The sequence below is a fragment of the Malus domestica genome, chromosome 10 (assembly GCF_042453785.1).
Source record: "Malus domestica chromosome 10, GDT2T_hap1".
NCBI lineage: Eukaryota > Viridiplantae > Streptophyta > Magnoliopsida > Rosales > Rosaceae > Malus > Malus domestica.
This window is the reverse complement of record NC_091670.1, coordinates 42,239,669-42,261,524: the sequence shown is the minus strand read 5'-3', so window position 1 is coordinate 42,261,524 and position 21,856 is coordinate 42,239,669. Positions and strand designations below refer to the sequence as shown.

At 38.6% G+C, this 21,856-nt stretch overlaps 1 long non-coding RNA gene across 2 annotated transcripts; it reads left to right on the top strand.

Moving 5' to 3' along the window:
• Positions 1 to 13,006: 13,006 nt before the first annotated feature.
• Positions 13,007 to 15,324, top strand: LOC139188794 (uncharacterized). 2 transcript variants are annotated; one of them, XR_011572091.1, is made up of 3 exons: positions 13,007 to 13,295; positions 13,972 to 14,079; positions 15,137 to 15,324. It is a non-coding gene; the product is annotated as an uncharacterized lncRNA (long non-coding RNA). The 2 variants fall into 2 exon arrangements; XR_011572092.1 differs by having other exon boundaries at positions 13,007 to 13,871.
• The last annotated feature ends 6,532 nt before the right edge of the window (positions 15,325 to 21,856 follow it).

Below are 21,856 nucleotides of genomic sequence, written 5' to 3'. Positions count from 1 at the left end.
TAGTCTCAAGTGTTGCAGGGGTTTTGCAGCAGGTGGAGCTATGAGATTCACAGGTGATGAGATGGTCCTGAGGTAGGAGGAAATGTGGGAATTTTGTCTGGCTCGATGGGTTGTTACTGGAAACGGGAGCGCTGACGAGTTTCCAGGTTGCAAACAATGAAGAGGAGGAAAACCTGCTGGAGGAGACGAGGATGTGTCGAGATCCTGTCTGAAGCTAAATTGTAATTTTTAGCTTGCAGCAGCTGCACATGCATTGGCAGTGACTGAATCGGAACAGGACCAATGAGGTGGATTCACAGTGTGCATGCTGGTACGTAAGGCCAATGGACTTTGGTGATGGGTGCAAGGATTTTTGCATGGTGTATTCGCCAAGGTAGAGATTGTTGTGATTGGCTCATATTTTGAGTTGTTAACAATTAAGTGACTTTGTGTGTTATGCTTTCGGAATAGTGGCCAAATATGTCCATATCTCATTTTGGCTAATAGTGGAAGACAATGATGATGTTTCATGGGATTCCTTTTGTTTTGGCATTTTTTATTCATTTCCCATTTGCATGCCGAAAGTGGTTTTGGGTTTTGAGAAAAGGGAGCATGATGGATCATCATTGTGTCTATGAAAAAAAGGAGAAGTTAACTCACTTTTCTGTCCATTTAATTGCAAGGAGCCGAAGTGGAGAAGGGAGAGAGAGAGAGCATTCGGCTCTCTCCTGAGAAGGCATCAGAGAGCATCTAAAGGAGGAGAGCATTCGGCTCTCCCATGGGAAAGCATGGGCATGGGTGAGAGAAAATCAAGAGAGCTAGAGTGAAAAGTATTCTAGTGAAAGAACTCTTGGGGTAGAGTGAGGCTTTTGGGAAAATTCTATGAGTGGGTGTACAAGGGATTTGGGATTGGGTTATGTCGATTTAACTCATGTGTACTTGTACTGTTATTCTCATAGTGAAGAGCAATATCTCTCCGGGGACGTAGGCAGGTTTTTGCCGAACCTCGTAAATTTCTCGGTGTCTTTATTTCTTGTATTTTATTCTGTTCAACTGTGAGTGTGATTTTGGTGAGGTTGTAATCTGAATCTCGTTTCCGTACTAATGAACGGGCCAAGGCACAACAGGGAGAAGCCAAAGCAAAGTTAGGCCTAAATAAGAAGAGCCTGGCTTGGCTATAGGCATGAGGTGCCATCGGCCAAAATGCTTAAAACAGGAGGGGGAGTAGTAATAAAGGACTAATGTCCACGAACAATGTTCTTCTGCCTGTACCATGTGACATGATGATCGCCTTTCTTTTATGTTTCTAATTTGTCTCATAAAGCAAGCAAATAATGAAGGAAAAAAAATGAAGCAATCCACGCAGATAAGGCAGGCTAGTATGAGGTTATGGGCATACAGATGACGATGATGCATCAGAGAAATAATTACCTTTAACTTTTTGTATAGCTCTCTCTACTTCATCCTCTTTCCACTAGACGACGATGTCTGCGGGACTTGGAAATTTAATTGCTATAAAAATACACAGCAGTCTCAGTGGCGACAACAAAACCATCATCAGATGGCAGAAATTGGAAGAGAAAGAGAAGGGGGGTTACCTGGGGCTCGAGACGGGGGCGGGGACGTGGACGGGGCGGGGGCTGAGGACAGCCGTCTTCGGTGTTGCAGAAAATGAAGGGAATCGAGGAAGAGGGGTGATTTGGGTGTGGAAGTAGCATGAATCGACAGGGACAAAGACGGTGTGGTTGGGATCGAAGTTAGGGCTTTTAGGGTTTCGATACAATTTGGAAAACTGTGAAGAAGAGGAAGAACTTGGAAGGAGGGGCCATAGGAGCCATTGCCTATGCCATTTCCAATTCGAAGCAAAGTCTGTCGTATCATAACCCCATCATTCCTCGCCATGTTTCTCTCGATCTCTCGACACTCAAAGAATCAATTGAAGGGGTGGCGTGGGTGGGTAGTTGTTTACTTGTTTCTGGGGTTTGGCCGGTGGGGAACTTGAAGGTTTTGAGATTTTTAAATGTTTAAAATTAGTTTTAAAAATTGAAAATAATATATTAAATTAACAAGTAATTAGGGTTAGAAGGTGGGCGCATGGCAGCTAATTTTTGGTCCAAACAGTCAGTCATTGTTTTCGATACGCCGGAAACTTTAATCCAACATGCTGTATATAAATCTTCCTCGCAAGTTTTCGATCCTTGGGTTCGTATTATATCATTTCATACGAAATGTTCATCGTGACAAGTACTTGAATGTGCAGCTTCAGAAATTGCCCGAGCAATTATAACATGTGATAAAAAAACCTCGCATATATAACATGTGTTTGATTGTACATGTAAATCTTAAGTAGCAATTATGTAGGATTCCTTTTGTATCTAGGAGATTATTTGCTTGTACAACTCCTATTACTTGGGGAAGAAGTAATTCTCTCTCCTACTAATATGAACAAAGGCATTGACATAAAGTAGTTATACGATCACAATTCCCCAAGCCTTTTGTCTCTCACTCTTTGCCGCATCCTCTCTCTTCCTCTCTAAAATATAGGCTACAAAAGAAAGAAAGGTATACACAAAATCAGGTAATAATTCAATGTTTCCCATTCCGATTAGCAAAAGGAGAAGGAAGGCTAACCCTAACCCTAACGATATATAAAAGCCCAACCCTAGCACGGTATATATTAAGCACGTACGGTACCACAAATTCCTACTCTTGAACAAATCAAATCAAATCAATAATATTCTTGCTGCAAAGCCATGTTTCCGGTGGTGCCGCCGACAAAGATGTGTTCCAATACGAGAAACACAAAGCCAAAAACGTTGATGGACCTGCCTATGGATATCCTCGTCGACATCCTTATGAAGCTGCAGCCGGCAATCGAATCACTCAGCCAGTTCCGGTGTGTTTCCAAGACCGCCTTAAATTTCATTGATTCCCCGTTCTTTGCTCAACTGCATACTTCACGTTTGCTTAATTCTGCTGCCTCTTGTGCTGCCACTGTCCAGGTACCCCAACTTATTCTTCTAGCTGAGTTTGATGGTCCCAACCTCAAAACCGAAATAGGCTTGCAGTTGCACCCATTCAAATACACTCCTGACGCTCGTCACGACGACGCTAGTGCGATCGTATTCAAGCACGCTCTTCCTAACTGGAAAATTTCCTGCGGGGCCTTTCTGTACGATGTTAGTTTTGTTTTCTGCAACTTGATTGGCTTTAAACCCAAATTCACAAGTTCAAGTTCATGCTACTTGTTTGATGCTCTTAGGGGTGAGGTTCTACAGCTCCCATTGCTCCCACTGGTGTTGAGGAACCCCTCTCCCTTCAACACGGGGTCATACACGTTCACGTGGTACGGCATGGGATTTGACAATATATCTTGCACCTACAAGATTGTTTGTGTTTCCACATGGAGTATACGCGCGGATCTGTAGGCCCATGTTTATACGTTAAGTGCAAGTGCAACAACCTCATCATGGCGACAAATACACTCCGTTCCTCCTCGCGTTTTAAGTTATAAAAACGTATCTGCATATGGAGACATGCATTGGTTAATTTACCCAAAAAGAAGTCATAGTAACCATGCTGAGTCTTGTATAATTTCTTTCGACTTCAAGAAGGAGGAATTCGTCTGGACACCTCATCCAAATTTACATGGCTTCGTTAATCTTTTATTTGACATGCATTTGCTTAACTTGAGAGGATCCTTAGCCATTGTGGATTTTTCTGATCATGGGAGTGATTATGAAGACGAAAAGTACGTTGATATATGGGTGTTAAAAGATTATTCGAAGAAAAAGAAAGAGTGGACGATGGATTACAAAATCAAGACCCCAAGTATTCTGACAATTTCGATCTCAGCTATTGGTGAATGGGAGCATGGCATATTTTTCACGTGCTACAACTTTCCTGATTGCTACTTTTTGGATCTCAGAAATAAATCCACGAAATGCATCCAAATGACAGCGTTATTGCGGAGCTACTCAAGTTACAAAGACAATTACTGGGGTGGGAAGAGGAAGACGAGGATGATCATGTACAGTTACACTAAAAGCCTGATCTCGTTAAAAAATTATGGCAATTTGCTTGAAAGAAAAAGAATGTGCAAGTGGGCAGTTTTTGAAGCAGCAAAAACAAGTGGAACCAGATTTTTTGAAGCAGCAAAAACAAGTCCGTGGGGAATTTTTGAAGCAGCAAAAACAAATGCCCAGGCATTTTCTGAGGCAACAAGTATGTGGCACTTTGAAACTTTAGGGCAGAATGATTAGCAACAAAAGAAAATTATGAAATAAAAAGGTCATAAGCCCAACTGTTGACTCTCTTATATATTGTGAAAAATTTGTTTAATTTGTAGGTTGTTTGGTCATTCACATGTGTTGAACCACAAGTAAAAATGTGACTCTTGTATTCGTGAAAGACTCATACTATCTATTGGCTAATGAGGATGTGGTTCATATTTTCGAGGGGATGACAAATAAGGATGTGGTTCTGTGGAGGGCCATGATCTCAGGGCAGACAAGGCGCTAATTGTGGTGGTGGAGTGCAGGGACGATGCGGTGGCGCAGTCTCAGGTTTCGAAAGCAATTGCTTGCTGGTTCAAAATTCTCTTGTACTGACAATCGAAACACCATTGCCACCTGAACCATGTTAGAGAGTGAAAACAATTCGAATTTCACCCTGACCAAAAATACGAGCATTCTAAATCGAATTACACAACAATCTGTAATCGAGCATACATCAATCCACATTAAATAAATAAAATCCCAATAAAGAACTTGCAACGAAAGTGGTTACGAGCATTTGGATTTTTTTCTTTTAATATCGCTTGTGTAGCAATAACTCGTATAATTTAAGAATTATTGCAATTTAGTACTTGGACGTGTATAAAAACTAGTTCATTGTCGTTCCTTGATAAAAATGAAAAATTAGCAATTGATAGGCAGTGAATATTCATTCGATCAGTCATCCACTCAACATCCAATCCACATATATCTGTTTCTTGCCAGCCGAACAGGACAATTTTTTTAGCAGCCAAACAAACAAGATAATGAAAACAGAACAAGGAACCAAACAGGATAATTTTCTTAGCAGCCAAATTAACAAACAAGATAACTAAAACAGAAGGATCCAAACACGATAATTTTCTAACCAGCCAAATTAACAAACAAGATAATTAAAACAGAACGAGGAGCAAAACAAGATAATTTAGAAGATAATTTAGAAGATAATTTAAAAGATGATTAGAAAACATGGTATGAATAGCATTACTGGATATCCAGGCACCTTGGAGAATGTAGGTCACCAAGTCAACGGAGGTTAATTGATCCGCCAACATTTTGGCGTTACCCATTACTTTAGTCAAAAGTAAGGGAAAAAGGCACTGTGCAATATTGCCTCAATTTTATTTTATTTACGAGTTTGCCACCGGGCTGATTGAATTTGAATCTCACTTTATTTACGAGGCTGCCATTTACTCTTTCAGCCGCTGATCTTCATGCTGCATGCTGATAATTGTGAAAAGGCATGGGTGCGATGGTCATTTTAGTCTGTAGGGTTTCAAGCGGCTTGGGTGGGTTTCATTTCCTTTCTGAGTTGCAGTGAGACTCAATGAGACCATGCCGTCGGGAGAAAGAGAGCGAGCAAGCAGAGAGAGAAGAGAGACATGGAGGGAGGAAGAGAGAGAGAGATAGGGATTTGGTGATAAGAAGTACGATTCAAGGGAGAGAAAGAAAGGGGATTCAGTGGTGATGGTCAATTAGGAAAGAGAAATGGCATTGAACACATTTAATTGACTGAATGTTGAAATTCTTCCTTAGGCACCAAATTGAATTAGAAAATAGAATCTCACTTTGATGCTCTATTTTCATTCAGTCAACCGGGGAACTGCAATTTCAATGGATATCACTTTTGTTGCTCTTCTATATATTTTAATTGTCTTTTTAATCTGCGATTACAGGACAATGATGTGTTAAACGGATACCTTTCCAGTTTTATATTTTGTATTTTGAAATCAAGTTTCAACGAGCGTAGCTAAAAGTAAGTCTAAAAAAATTGAAGTATCTTAAGGGGATTGTTTCTCTTGGACTATGGAATACTCTTATGTTTGCAATAACGTGGCCAAAAGCTGCTTTTTATTTGTTCAAAGAGTACGAATTCGTAACTCCATAAAACTTGACCATAACTTCAAATTCATTTCTGCTTGTCCCTACGCTTCCGTATCGTCGAGTACATTAGGAATACTCAAAAGGAATATTTAGTATGTCTTACTATACGTTGGTCAACGAAAGTCAAAACCTTCACTTCTAGGGCATTTTCGTAAATTCATACTTTTAAAATTTATAAATTAATAAAATTTGGGACGGATAGTAAGACATACTAAATATTCCTTTTGAGTATTCCTTGTTAAAGCACTAAAATCCATAAGAACCCATCACCCAATCTCTCTAAACACAACAGAAGAAAACCGACTGAAATCCAAACTTCTCTCCCCACAGGCAGCAACTCCTATCAGAGTTTGAAACACTAAAATCCAAAAAAAACCCATCACCCAATCTCTCAAAACACAACAGAAGAAAACCCATTTCACAAACTTACACAAAAATCTACAAAGGAAGATAAAAATGGAAAAAGAAAAATCACGTACCACAGAGTTGTCCAGAGAAGGAAGCAGCTGTGAAGCGAGAAAAGCGGGGCTGAGATGACCAAAACACAAAAGCGAGCGAAAGGGAAGCAGACAGTGGAAGAACAAAAGGAAAAACAAACCGAAAGCGACAGAGAAGACGGAACGGGAATAAGAAAGGAAACGAAGCAAAATAAACCCCAAAAAGAACACAACACGATGACCAACACGTGGCACAGTCAATTCCTCAATTCTTCCTGCAGGAACCACCAAATCCAATCATAAACCGGGCAAATCCGTCAACCAGAAAAATGGCCAAGGGGTGAGACAAATGGTAAGACCGTAAGAAAAGAGAAAAGCCAGGGCATTTCCGTCAGCAGAAGACTCACTCGACTATACAAAGAAGGCAACATCAGGCAAAACAGAGGAAAAATCGAGGGGCAAAAATGTCCAAGCACTGGTCATCCACAGTACCACCGAATTGGGTTTTAGTATATAAAGATATATCTACAGTGCAGTGCATTTCCAAGAGTATCACATACGTGTCGTCCCCTTCCGATATCAAGAAATGGCAAATCCAAACGCTTTCGCACACATGGAATCCTCGTTCCAACCACGGCGCATTCTAAATTTGATCCGGTCCATCCAACATTGCCGCCGCATTTTGATGGCAGAGAAGGATATAGGAAGATTGCCATCTGACGTATCGGGCATGGTTTCAGTGGAAAAAGCCTTTCTCTCTGTCCTTACAAGCCTGATATCCGAAGAAGTGAGCGAAAGAAGAGGAAGTCTGGAGGTTGAGGTCAACGGAGATATAACTTCTGAGGAGTGTCTTGAAATATTGACAGCTATTATCAGCGCTCTTGAGCCAAGTGAGGAGCAGCAGCAGGGAAGCCCTTCCTCCGCTGTCGCCGCCTTCGCCGCTGCCGCTGCCGCTTCCGCTCCTGCTTCTGTCGTAAACTGGATTTCAGAAAAGGGGACGGTGATTCTCAATAAAGGCACGCGAATCTTGGAAAGGCTTCTCGAAGATCTTGTTTTCAAAGCACTGTCGTGGCTCTCATATTCAGAAGATCGCAGCCAAATTGGTGATGACTGATACACCGAGCACCGTACGGGTAAAGGAATTAGGTAATCTGTGATGGAACGCCTTTTTTCTGATTTTTTTTTTGGGTAAAAATGCCTCTTTTCTGATTGTTGTAGACGATTTTAGGGTGTAGAAAAATTGTACAAATCAAAATTTGATACAGTCTTAAATGAATTGAAATTGGAATGGCAACTTTTCCTTTATCCTCGGGCTTCAATGCTTGAAATTGGCCGGAAAATTTGATAGCGCCGCTGTGGACGGCGACAGAGCTGCCTCCGACGAAGGTGCGTGTGCTCCACACGCCGTCTATGACGCGCACCCACTCGCCGACCCACTCGCGGACAATGGAACAGGGATGGGATTCGGGTCTGGGCTTGGGTTAAGGTTAATGATTTGGGCCGGTTACTGGGCTGGGCTGGATCCGGTTAAGGCTGGTTGGGCCTGATACATGGCCTAAACTTTGGGCTGGATTACTAGATCGGGTTTGGTGTAACAACCCACTTTAAAATTTGTGTACCAATTTACAAAATTGCCACTGTGTGGATATTGTTCCGGAGACCACCTTCTTTTTCCCCCACCCGTGACATTTCTCTGCAACTCTTTCCCTCCTTCCCGAGAACCCACACGATCTCTGCCAAACCCCATTGTTTATTTCCCTCCCGTGAAACTCCACTTCCCCGTGTTCTCCCCCTCACATATATCGAACTATCTCCCTCACCTCATTTCATGACAAAGCCTATATGAGGACGAGCAATATTGGACTGGGAAGATTTGTCCTCAGTCGTATACGACCTACGACCTTCGTAAGGAGTTAAGGTTCGACGAGTTCGATTTCAGCCTTTTGCTTTGAAAGCTTGAATACATCCCCACCTGCTATGACCGATGTCAGCTTTGTAATGTTGGGAGGCCCGCCCTTTTTTGAAAAAAAGGGCACGGGACTTTGGATGTGATGGCGGACATTCCATTGATACATAGCCAATTCCAATAGACATATTGGAGGGTCTCATTGGCGTGCATCTAGTAGGAATTGAACCTACGAATTCGCCAATTATGGGTAAAGTCACTTTGTGTTGATTATTTTCTAAATGTAAGTTTTCTTGTTCTGCATGTAAAAAAGGAATAAATAAATTAATCAAATTCCGATTATTACATGGATGAACCTAATTCGGAATATGAACCATAAAAGAAAATACCGATTAAACCGATCACAAGAATACCGGCTACTGTACCTATTATCCAAAGAGGAATCCTTGGCGTATGTCCAATAGTAATCTGGATTAACTATGCGCCATTTGATTTCTGATTCGATGGTTATCAACGAATCCAGATTACAATTCTTTTTTCGACAATCTTTTGAATTTGATCTAATGGTCCAAGTATTGCTTTTCAAATCCAACGGTCAAACTAATAAAATACACTTTTTTAAACAGGTCCATGGTAATAACATTTTCATCGCCAAACTATGTCTCGAATATAAACTACATCTCAAAGCCGTTGAAATAACAAAGTGTATCACTCTAGATACAAGGATGATGTGTTTTATGATTTTGCTAAATTCCCCTTATACAAAGGAAAGGGAGCAAGGACAATTTATTGTTTGGTGATTGTTTAGGTAGTTTTCACTGGTGGATGTTGAAGTTTGGCTGGTGTATGTATTGAAGTTTGGTTGGTTGTTTGTATATTTAAGTTTGGTTGGTGCGTGTATTAAAGTTTGATTGTTGGTTTGTTTATTAAAGTTTGGTTGATGTGTGTATTGAAGTTTGGTTGGTGTGATTTGTTCGGTTTTCTAAATTATCGGAATTTAAATTTATTTATGTTAAAATATTCATAAAATAAAATTAAGATAAGCTAAAGTTAAAAAAAAAATTATTAGCAAAAAAAAAAAATTAAGATAACTCGTGTTTCTCTTTGTCTTAAGTCTATTGTCTATTTTTCTTGACTACAACCTGATAACTATGAGTCTTTTTTCTTCGCTACAACTTGATAATATAATTCAACTACGAAAATTACCTAATTATGTTTGTGCGTAATATTTCATACGTTTTGTGTTTCCAAAATTACCTTCAAATCAATTTTATTTGTTGGCTTCCTAAGATCAAATCACCATGAAAAGGATCATCTACTTGACATGAACTCACCAAACCCACCGCGCCACATTAGTAGTCAAATGGAACTTGAATCCATGACTGGTTCAAGAATATATTGATATCAAGTTCGACATTCACAATATTCGAACCTAAAACCCTAAACACCATCCCTAAACCATAAGAGCATCTCCAATATCACCACCTTCGGAACACATTAAGGAGCTCCACCAACCCTAAACCATAAGATTTCAACTTTTTGCATCCGTTGGATTGATTTTCTTATCTTAATCTCATTCGTTGGATTGTTATCTTTTATTTTTTTATTTTTTTTATTTTTACTTTTTATATTTTCACTATAAAAGTGTCTCTATATCTTTCACATCCATCCTTTGCTTTTTTTGTTATTACATCCTTCAAATTACCCTTCCAAACTGCAATCCTAGAGCATGATAGCTCATCTTCCGTTGACGACAACCAAGCTAGCTATGATGGTTAGGACGGCTGTTTGCGATGAGAAAATCATAGGCAAATTGGTTATCTTTTTGGAATGGGGAGTTTTGGTGATTTGGGTAAGTATTACTTTTAACTGGTTATTTGGATCCGCATCAATTGATCTACTATTTCTTCAATATATTTTAGTTAAATATATGTGGTTTTTGCTTGCTTTTTATACATGAATTTTCTTTTGAACTTATCACGACACTTGTTGAGTTTTTTTATTGTTGTTTATGGACTAATTGCGAGTCCGGTATTCCATACCTTCATCCATACGTCTACTTCAGCCGCACTTATTTCCTGTAGGTTCATACCACGATTGACCTTGAACACGACTGTCACTCTGCATCTTCCCAAACATGCATGGACCTCATTTACAATGTGTCAATGTCAACACTGCTCATGTACTGCCATAACCTCATCATAAGCAATTCCTTTTCTTGAGCATTGGGCCTATCTCGCCTGCACAGCGGAACCCTTCGGTAAGGGCGACGAACTTTGATTTTTCGTTTGAATGTGCACTTCACCTCCACCCCAGCCCCACCGCCTCCTTGGTTTGTACAAAGTCATCATGTGCCTTTTCCCGCCCCAAGAAGACCTCCATCACTGGCTCGGGCTTCACCACCCAAGTCGCATTTGTAGGAGGCCTTCTCTCTGTCCTTACGAGCCTGATATCCGAAGAAGTGAGCGAAAGAAGAGGAAGTCTGGAGGTTGAGGTCAACGAAGATATAACTTCTGAGGATGATCTTGAAATATTGACAGCTATTATCAGCGCTATTGAGCCAAGTGATGAGCAGCAGCAGGGAAGCCCTTCCTCCACCGTCGCCGTCGCTTCCGCTCCCGCTCCCGCTCCTGTCGCAAACTGGATTTCAGAAAAGGGGACGGTGATTCTCAATAAAGGCACGCAAATCTTGGATAGGCTTCTCGAAGATCTTGTTTTCAAAGCACTGTCGCGGCTCTCATATTCAGAAGATCGCAGCCAAATTGGTGATGACTGATGCACCGAGCACCGTATAGGTAAAGGAATTAGGTGATCTGTGATGGAATGCCTTTTTTTTTTTTTTTTTTTTTGGGTAAAAATGCCTTTTTTCTGATTGCTGTAGACGAATTTAGGGTGTAGAAAAATAGTACAAATCAAAATTTGATACAGTCTTAAATGAATTGAAATTGAAATGGCAACTTTTCCTTTATCCTCGGGCTTCAATGCATGAAATTGGCCGGAAAATTTGACGGCGCCGCCGTGGACGACGTCAGAGCTGCCTCCAGCGGAGGTGCGTGTGCTCCACACGCCGTCTATGACGCGCACCCACTCGCTGACAATGGAACATGGATGGGATCCTGGTCTGGGCTTGGGTTAAGGTTAATGATTTGGGCCGGTTACTGGGCTGGGCTGGATCCGGTTAAGGCTGGTTGGGCCTGATACATGGCCCAAACTTTGGGCTGGATTACTAGATCGGGTTTGGTGTAACAACCCACTTTAAAAATTGTGTACCAATTTACAAAATTGCCACTGTGTGGATATTGTTCCGGAGACCACCTTCTTTTTCCCCCACCCGTGACATTTCTCTGCAACTCTTTCCCTCCTTCCCGAGAACCCACACGATCTCTGCCAAACCCCATTGTTTATTTCCCTCCCGTGAAACTCCACTTCCCCGTGTTCTCCCCCTCACATATATCGAACTATCTCCCTCACATCATTTCATGACAAAGCCTATATAAGGACGAGCAATATTGGACTGGGAAGATTTGTCCTCAGTTGTATACAACCTACGACCTTCGCAAGGAGTCAAGGTTCGACGAGTTCGATTTCAGCCTTTTGCTTTGAAGGCTTGAATACATCCCCCACCTGCTATGACCGGTGTTTAGCTTTGTATAGAAAACCCAAAACAAACCACAACCCCACCACCCTCCCAGCAAACACCAACTCAAACAAGGAGACCAAACCCACAAATTGTCGCCCAACAACAAAATCTAAACCAAAAAAATTTGGGTTTCACCCAAATTTGGGTTTTTATTTGCTAGCCCAAATGTTGGGGGGGGGGGGGGGGGGGGGGGGGGCGCCTTTTTTTTATAAAAAAGGCCACGGGACTTTGGATGTGATGCCCGACAGTTAGCTTTGCGTGTCAAGGGAGGCCGTATGTCCAACAGTAATCTGGATTAACTACACGTTATTCGATTTTTAGATCGGTGGTTATCAACGAATCTAATCTAGATTACAATCCTTTTTTCAGCAATCTTTTGAATTCGATCTATGGTCCGGGTGTTGCTTTTCAAATCCAACAATCAAACTAATAAAATAAATATTTTTAAACAGATCCATTGTAATATCATTTTCATCGCCAAACTATGTCTTGAATATAAGCTACATCTCAAAGCTGTTGAAATAACAAAGTGTATCACTCTAGATACGAGGATGATGTGTTTTATGATTTTGTTAAATTCCCCTTTTTCTTAATTTTTATTTAATTTTTCTTATTTTCTTTGCTATTTTTGGCAAGGGTTTTTTGGAGAATAAAGTTGCTTGCACACTTGATTTTCCAGTCATTTCTTGCAGGGATATCAGATTTTGTTTTTCAAACTTGGTCAGCTAAGTTACTGCTTGAATCAGGATTTATCGAACTTGTGATTAATGTAATGGGATTTTATAAAAATTTTCATGATTTTATAGAATTTTTGGTTTGACTTTGTGGGGTTTTTTCATTTAAATTGTGGGGTTTGGAGAATTCTTAGTCAAATTTATGGGTTCTTTTGATGCAAATTTACGTGAGATTATTCAACTGCAATGTCAAATAGGTGGGCATGTTCATATGTTTTCCAATGTTGTTATATACTCTCCTGTCAGCTCTGATTGTTAGTGCTCATTTCTTAAAATCTACTTTAAAAGCACTGTAATATGTGCTATTACCCAATACATGCATAACAGTTCTATTATGCATCTTCGACAGAGATGATTTACTGTGTAGATTCAGTAAATGAGAAGAGGGATTTTCTTCCTTGAGAGAATACAACGATTACTTGGAGGAGGTGGAGGACATGAGTAAGTTTTCAGCTTAAATGTTGCTTATACGGTTATTTCTTTGAGAAAAGTTATTCTGACAAAGAGAAAAATCATTTTGTAGCATTTGACTTGATTGAAGGAATAGATGTTCCTTCTGTTAAAGCAAAAATTGCGAAGTACCATGACATAAATGCCAACAAATAATGATTAACAGAGCTCATAAGGTACCTCAAAATAAGATTACCATGTTTTTACTCTTAGTGGGAAAATGTTTTATTGGTTTTCTGATTTTGTATAATGGGAAAAGAGGATCCTAATGCCGGCAAAGTGGCAATATTGAACTCTTAAATATTTTCTGCTTAGTTTAAGTCATGGTTAAAAAAGGACATAGTATGGGAGGTGGCAACGACAGCAGTAGCAGGGATAGTGGCGGTCATAGTAACAACAATGGTGGGGATTTTTGCTGACTTAATCTAATTTTTCATTAATAAACATGCAGGAAAAACTGTTCTAAGTATTTGTCAGATGTTCATCCACACATTCCATGATATCATTTTTGTTTTCTCAGTTATTCCCAACTGTGATCTCGCATAGTTAAGAACGACTTTCTCACAGGTAATAATCTAGATATCCGTGAAAAATATGCACCGATATACAATATGTATTTATCAAAAGTTTCTATGAGTTTTAATATTCTCACAATGCTAATTGTCAGATTGCAATATGTTTTGGGACACATTATTGCAGCACCAACCTTTGGAAGGAAAAATGGTGGCCAATGAAACAATTGAGACAAATGTGAAATTTATATTGAAAATATCAGGTACAAATGTTAATAAAGCACTTATAAATTTTCAAATTGTTACACCTCTTATTAAAGTATTTTATTTATTTCATATATGGTGATCCCCGAAAGAGGATGTTAGAATCATATTGTGGGATGACATTGCACGTTTTGTTGAAGTGGATGTTATTTCTCTATTGTTAGGAAGATTTTGGGGAGGCAAGTCAGAGGCTTCTTCCCTTTTAATTTTTTTTTTTTTTTGTCTTTTTTTTTTTTTTTTTGCTGAAGAGTCAGAAAGCGCCAGTTTAGGAAATTAGGCCTTCCCAATGTTTCTACTTTTCGTTATGTAAAAATGAATTCAAGTTTTAGATAGAATTTAATGCATGCTCAAGATTGGGATTTGGGAAAGTTTTGCAAATTCATGGTTGGATTGTCAATTGGTGTTAGGATTAGGAGTGGTGCTAAAGCACATTTTATATTATTGCATAAAACTTAGTTTGCAAACTTGGATTTCACTGTTTTTTAATTCATTTATATGTTCTGTTACTTGGAGTTAGAATTAATAAGGATTGAATGAAACATGTATTTTTTACTAGATTGGTATGGCTGACAAAGTTAAGACGTAGTTTAAGATACAGTCTAGGAAATTTCTTTAACTGAACATAGTAGTTATCATGAGGTTGATAAGTTACGATGCGGTGCTTCTATTCCAAGAAGTGATTTTATATGGATACATTGAGTGATGTGTGAAATGGTAAATGTAATTAATCCTTCAACAGAATAAACAGTAAAAGGAGTACCCGTTCCCATCCAGCCTTCTGTTTTCTGCTTATCATACCTTTTCAATTTTGCTTATTTTTCATTAGTCATATGAAAGATAGTGCAATACCTTGGGACCAAACTATCTAACAAACTGGACTGGATATCTATATTATAGAGAGTTTGTATAAGTAATTTAGACATTATTAGTTTGTATTAGTGTTTCACTTCTGTTCATTCACTCTATTTTCTGTGTCGTATGGCTTTGCATATTTCTGAGTATGCATTGCGTTGTTTAAGATAATTTTCATTTTTTCGTGTTGGTATCTTGAAACAGACAATGTGGCTATCTGAAATCTTCAATATTGTAGGGCGGCTCGGTATAGCATCTGCAAAGGTTTTTTCTCTTTCTCATCTCCATATACATATGATGAATGCAATTAAGAAGTCTAATGTGTGGTAACATTTTATAGCAAATTTTCTGGAAATTTTCAACAGGGAAATTCAGTTGATCTTTGTACTAAACGATGGGATGACATTATTAAGAATTGAAAAGTAACATTTCCTTGGTTGTTTTTGTTTTGTTGTTTTCTATTTCTTTCTCCTTGAAATGGTTGTTTTTCTTTTATTGTTTTCTATTTTTTTTCTTCTTCTTCTTCTTCTTTTCCTGCCTGCCTTCTGTTATCTATGTGGTAATTGCAAACAAACTCTGCTGCTGCTTCAAAATTTGTATTAGTTTATAAAATATCCATAGAACACATACATAATGACTAAATTCTTTCTCATAAGCAGGTACCTGTATACATAGCATAAATAACATCTAAGGATCTTAGGGGGAGATTTACTTAAGTTAATCCTGTGAACTCCGAGCTGAAGCAAGTCCTTAATTTTCGTGTGCTTATTTTTTGATGTCTACTAGGCGGTTTACATAGTTTTTAACCATTGGATCACCTAACTTTATGTTTACAATTGTGTTGTTTCTAATTGTTGATAGAAATTCAATTTAAATGCTTTTGGAAAGGTAAAGATAGAACTATGCCTTATAGTTCCTTTAATCCCGCAGCAACGCGCGGACATCAATTTCTAGTTATACACTATGTGCTACTTAATCAAATAATGTTTTAGTTAAGTAGCTGTAGGTGATGAGGGAATTATGCATTGAGGGTGGAAATTGTTTGAAAGTAATAATACAGTGCCGATTAAAACTCCTGCTAAGAATTATTGTTTCTAGATTAAATGAATGCGCGTGGATGTCGTTGTTATATAGATGATTCAGTATCTCATCGAATGTGGATTAACCTATCATAGTATGAATCTGAGAATTTATCGATTCAACTTTCAAAATTACTGTGACGGTATTAATATATCATCTAGAATGAGGTGGGATTACTGATAAAAGTATAGAATTTTAGCTGACAGTAAACAACATCTGGGAATTTGATGTAAGCCGGCTGGCAGATATATTCTAGTAATGTTACTCGGCGTCAAATGTATTTGTGTGTTTCTAATATGTTGTTAACCAAAATTAAGGTTTCTTAGATGAATTAAGCTGACTGTAAGAAGCTTTGTATAGTTGATGCCTTCTGAAATTATGGCTGCTGCATTCAGTACAGCCTTGAAGCCGTCAAAAACCATCTCCAAATTCCCTCCATTCTCTGTTGAAGATCAACACCAGCCCAATTGGTGTTTGTGTTGAAGTGTAATCTTGCCTTGGCCCAAGATGGATTCAGCCCATGGACAAAGAAAGATCCATACACATGCTAGAGAATTCTAGCAAAGTTCAAGTTGGTGGAAAAGTCTAGAAAAATGGTGAGGTTTCTACCAACATGCAAGATTAGTAGTTAGTAGAATTATCTAGATATCTCTAGCAGGATGATTACATGTTTCTCCAAGTTTCCATCCATGCCTATAAAAGGAGAAGGCATCCACACCATTTGTATCAATCAAGCAAGCAAGCAACCAACCAACCAAGTGAGAGTGAGAAGTAAGAGTAGCCTTGTGAGGAGTGTGAGTGATCTAGAGTTTGTCTCTAGAAAGTGAGTGAGTGTCATTGCTTCTAAAGTGTGTTTTGAGTGTTGTAATATTTTGTGTGTGTAATACAAGTAATTTGTTTACTTGTGTACTCTAAGTTCTTCCCAACATTCTCTGCCATCCTGATTCCTAACCTAAGAAAACTACCTAAACAACAAACTTTATCAGTGCCATCGCCCAGAATGCTTAAAACAGGAGGGGGAGTAGTAACAAAGGACTAATGTCCACGAACAATGTTCTTCTGCCTGTATCATGTGACATGATGATCGCCTTTCTTTAATGTTTCTAATTTGTCTCATAAAGCAAGCAAATAATGAAGAAGAAAAAAAAAGGTGAAGACGAGGAAGAACTTGGAAGGAGGAGGGGCATACCAGAAATGTCCAATGTGCCAATTACTTGAATGTGCAGCTTTAGAAATTGCCCAAGTAATTATAATACATGCGATAAAAAAACCTCGCAAATATAACATGTGTTTGATTGTACATGTAAATCTTAAGTAGCAATTATGTAGGAATCCTTTTGTATCGAGGAGATTATTTTCTTGTACAACTCTTGTTACTTGGGGAAGAAGTAATTCTCTCTGCTACTAATATGAACAAAGGCATAGACATAAAGTAATACGATCACAACTCCTCAAGCCTTTTGACTCTCACTATTTGCCGCACCCTCTCTCTTCCTCTCTAAAATATAGGCTACAGAAGAAAGAAATTATACACAAAATCAGGTGATAATTCAATCAATTGTTTTCCATTCCGATTAGCAAAAGGAGAAGGAAGGTTAACCCTAACCCTGACGATATAAAAAAGCCCAACCCTAGCACAGTATATATTAAGCACGTACCACAAATTCACTCTTGAGTACTCTTGAACAGACCAAATCAATATTTTTCTTGCTGCAAATATTAAAGCCATGTTTCCGGTCGTGCCGCCGACAAAGATGTGTTCTAATACGAGAAAAACAAAGCCAAAAACGTTGATGGACCGGCCTATGGATATCCTCGTCGACATCCTTATGAAGCTGCAGCCGGCAATCAAATCACTCAGCCAGTTCCGGTGTGTTTCCAAGACCGCCTTAAATTTCATTGATTCCCCGTTCTTTGCTCAACTGCATACTTCACATTTGCTTAATTCTGCTGCCTCTTGTGCTGCCACTGTCCAAGTACCCCAACTTATTCTTCTTGCTGAGTTTGATGGTCCCAACCTCAAAAGCCAAATAGGCTTGCAGTTGCACCCATTCAAATACACTCCTGACGCTCGTCACGACGACGCTAGTGCGATCGTATTCAAGCACGCTCTCCCTAACTGGAAGATTTTCTGCGGGGCCTTTCTGTACGATGTTAGTTTTGTTTTCTGCAACTTGATTGGCTTTAAAGCCATCAGATTCACAAGTTCATGCTACTTGTTTGAGCTTTTCGTTAAAACTCCCTTAAAATTTAGGAAAACTCCATCACTTTTCAACTCCCTCTCTTACCTTTGTAGTTCAGGTTTAGTTTTATAATGAAATGTGAGAGAGTTGCTTTGAGAGCTTGAAGAAAAATTGAAAAAAAACGTTAAACATAATTTGAGGGTGTATTCATAAAATAATTTTCTATTTTAAAATCTTATAAAGTTTAAATAGTCATTTTATATAAGAATTTAAAAATAAAATTCAATAATATGTAGTCTGCTTATAATGAAACTATTCTTTTAACTGCACTCTTCACTCTCTATTTTTTAATTTGCACTACGAGATGCTCTAACTCATGCTTTACTGCTCTTTATCGTCCCATTTGCCACGTGTCGTCAAGTCCCACCATATTTCATATGGATGCTGATGTGGCATGCAAAGAGCGTATTTATTTTCGGGTTTGGATGATCCCATTTTGATCCAAATTATGGGAAACTTAGGGATCCTTATATTTTAACCGTTTATGTACATCGTGCGGTTAGAAATTATTTTAATAGTACCTAATGAAAACGGACCGTACGATATACGATAAACGGCTAGAATGTGAGGATCACTAAGATTCCCATAAAGAGAATCTGAAAATGATCCTCATCCTTTGTTTTCTTGTGTGTGCATGCCAAGTAGGCTCCACACGTGTAGCAATATAAATAAATAAAGTTTTGAATTTCCAAATACCACGTCAACGTGTGGGCTCAAAATTTGGCAGGAATAAAGCGGAAATATAATTTAAATTTATGGGGCAAATTGGGCCAAAAATGGCATTCAGGGCCGAAAGTGGAATCATGATTCAGGAAGAAAATTGAGCCGAAATGACCTCCTGAAATAAAGTTGCATCACTTTTTTTTTTGAAAAACGAATCACTTTTTCTTTTAGGCTAAGAGAATCTCCACCGGTTGCCTAATTGATAGAACAATTAGGTGAAATTGGCCTAGGCCAAGCGCTCGTTGGACTGCCCTTGCAACAATGCCCGTTCGCAGCAAACAATTGCAGCAGAAACCTCCCCCCCCACAGACCCCCCCCCCCCAAACACCTTCCCCGGGGGGCAATGCTAGTCATTGGATTTCCAACGTTAAAATAAAATTGAAAATTGTATATTATACCACATGGCACGATCTGTACATAAAGAAGAAGACCAAACAACTATCTTGGAGTTGACCCATAACTATGGTGTGACGGAAATACACCAAAGGAAATGCTTATGCACAGCTTGACTTGTTTTGCAACTTATTCCATATTTTTTCCTTTTAAAAACATTTAATTCTCAAACAACTTCTGTTGTCCTGATACGTTTGTGTCTACATATATCGGATTGCTATCAGTACTGATGATGTCTACAAAAGTGCTGAGGCCGTCAATTTGGTTACACAAGAGCTTGGAGGAAAGATAATCGGTACTGTGAGTTTTCGCTTGTTTAGTTGTTGCTCAACTTTATTATTGTTTTATTGTTACATTTCGTATGACATTGGAACATTGAAGCGCAGAGATAAAATAGAACGTGATTACTATGCTTCATCCCCTGTTATTTTGGAGTGGTTAATTATATAAACAAGCGAAAGATTGAAGGTCAAGGAGTGGCATGTAACTAATCTACAGCTGAAAGCTTGAAGGTCCAGCGTCTGTTTGACTTTTTCCACATGTGAATATATTGCATCTAATACATCTAACAATTTAGAGGCGATGCATCATTTACGGTTGAGCTCATTACTTTGGTTCTTGACGTTGTGCTTGTAGGTCCTGGTTGACAACGAGGATTTCCTGAAGGAACTGCAGCAGTAAGCAAGAGTAGTTGCAATGAAGTGAGTACTAAAGATGTGGATAGAGAGTCCATCTCATATGAATAAGATAATCCAGTTTCCGTATTAGTATGGTATGCGTGTTCGTCCGTTGTAATAGGCACTTTGTGTTACTTTGGTTGTAATGGTTAATGGGATTGTGCGACTATTACTCTGTCTGTCTAGTTTTAACATTGTTATTGGACTCACTGCTAGAAATTGTCCCCGCACGAATTTTGTGACCGTTGATATTTTATAGCGCATATTATGGATGTGTGATGGAGTAAATCACTAGTAAGTTGTATTTAAGAAATAGAAAATTTCATTTTAATCCTTAAAAAAGATGAGTTTTAGACTATAACCTTGTGTGAGATTAAAATCTAATTTTAGTCCCTAGTACATTTAATCATATCATTTATTAGTTATATTTTGATGTTTTATTTATCTTTTTATTTTTATTTTAATGTATTAATTACATTTTATTTTTACTTTTATTTCATTCATCATAATATATTTAATGTCTACATTTAGGCAACTAATTTTTTTATAATATATATTCCGATAACAATTTTGTATGTTCATCATTTAAGTACATTAATACATTTGAATATTTCGGTATATCCATCGGTACAAACATATAGGTACATTGATTTAATATATATAATGCATTTCGTTATGTACATTTTGGTACACACATTTGAGTATTGACTTTTAGTTATATTAATTCAATATATTATATTTTGGTACATACATTTAGGTATGTACATTTTGGTACATACATTTCGGTATTGACATTTATGTACATATATTTCGGTGTTGACATTTAGGTACGTACATTTTAGTACATACATTTTGGTATTGACATTTAGGTACATTAATTCAATATAATACATTTCGGTACATATATTTAGGTTCATTATAATATATTTCGGTACAATCATGTAGGTACAAATGACACACCCCGATCCTAGAATCAGGGCGTGCTGGCCGTCACGTGAGTGTGACGTAACCAAAAGTGCGATGCGGAAGCAAAGGGTATGAGAAATACGAAGGAATAAAAACCAACTACTAGCAGTAATATCCAACTAGCATGCTAGAGTGAGTAAAAGTGTGCAGTACACAATTTCAGAGCATAAAACTAGGTGCATTCAAGTAGGACTATAATTAAATTACAATACCCGCAAGTGAGTCCTACATGCAGGAAGTCTGTCAGAACGCTGAAGAAAACCTCGTGAGCCACCAACTGCTAACTAGAACCTGGAGGGGCACAAAAACAAATTTGAGTGGGTTAGTAAAACCAAAGTTTTCCAAAACATTTCATTTAAAACATTTCTAACCCCTCACTGTAAAACATGTATACTTTTCCAGAAAATAACGTAATAGCATATAAAATCTCATACGTCACAAGTCACCAATCTATCACAAATCCAGGAATATGCCATGTCATAAATGTCAATAACAAAACGTGGATGCATTAAAATAACAGGTGACATAACGAATCAACCGGAGACCCTGCAGTTGGTCTTGTACGGTTGATTCCATAGTTCAATATCCAACGCAGTCGGAGTCACCACGGTGACCTGTACGGCACTACTCTGCACATAAGTCGGAACTACCTAAAGTAGTCTGTACGACAAGAATGGTGTAATAATACACTCTAGTGCTTCTCTCATCAATCATCTGCGCACATAATCTAAGGTCACCTACTAGTCGGAACCACCTCTAGTGGTCTGTACGACTAGCATGTCGAAACCCTCTCATGCTCTGTACGACATGCACCTACTTGGATCCAAGGTGAGCGTGCGGTG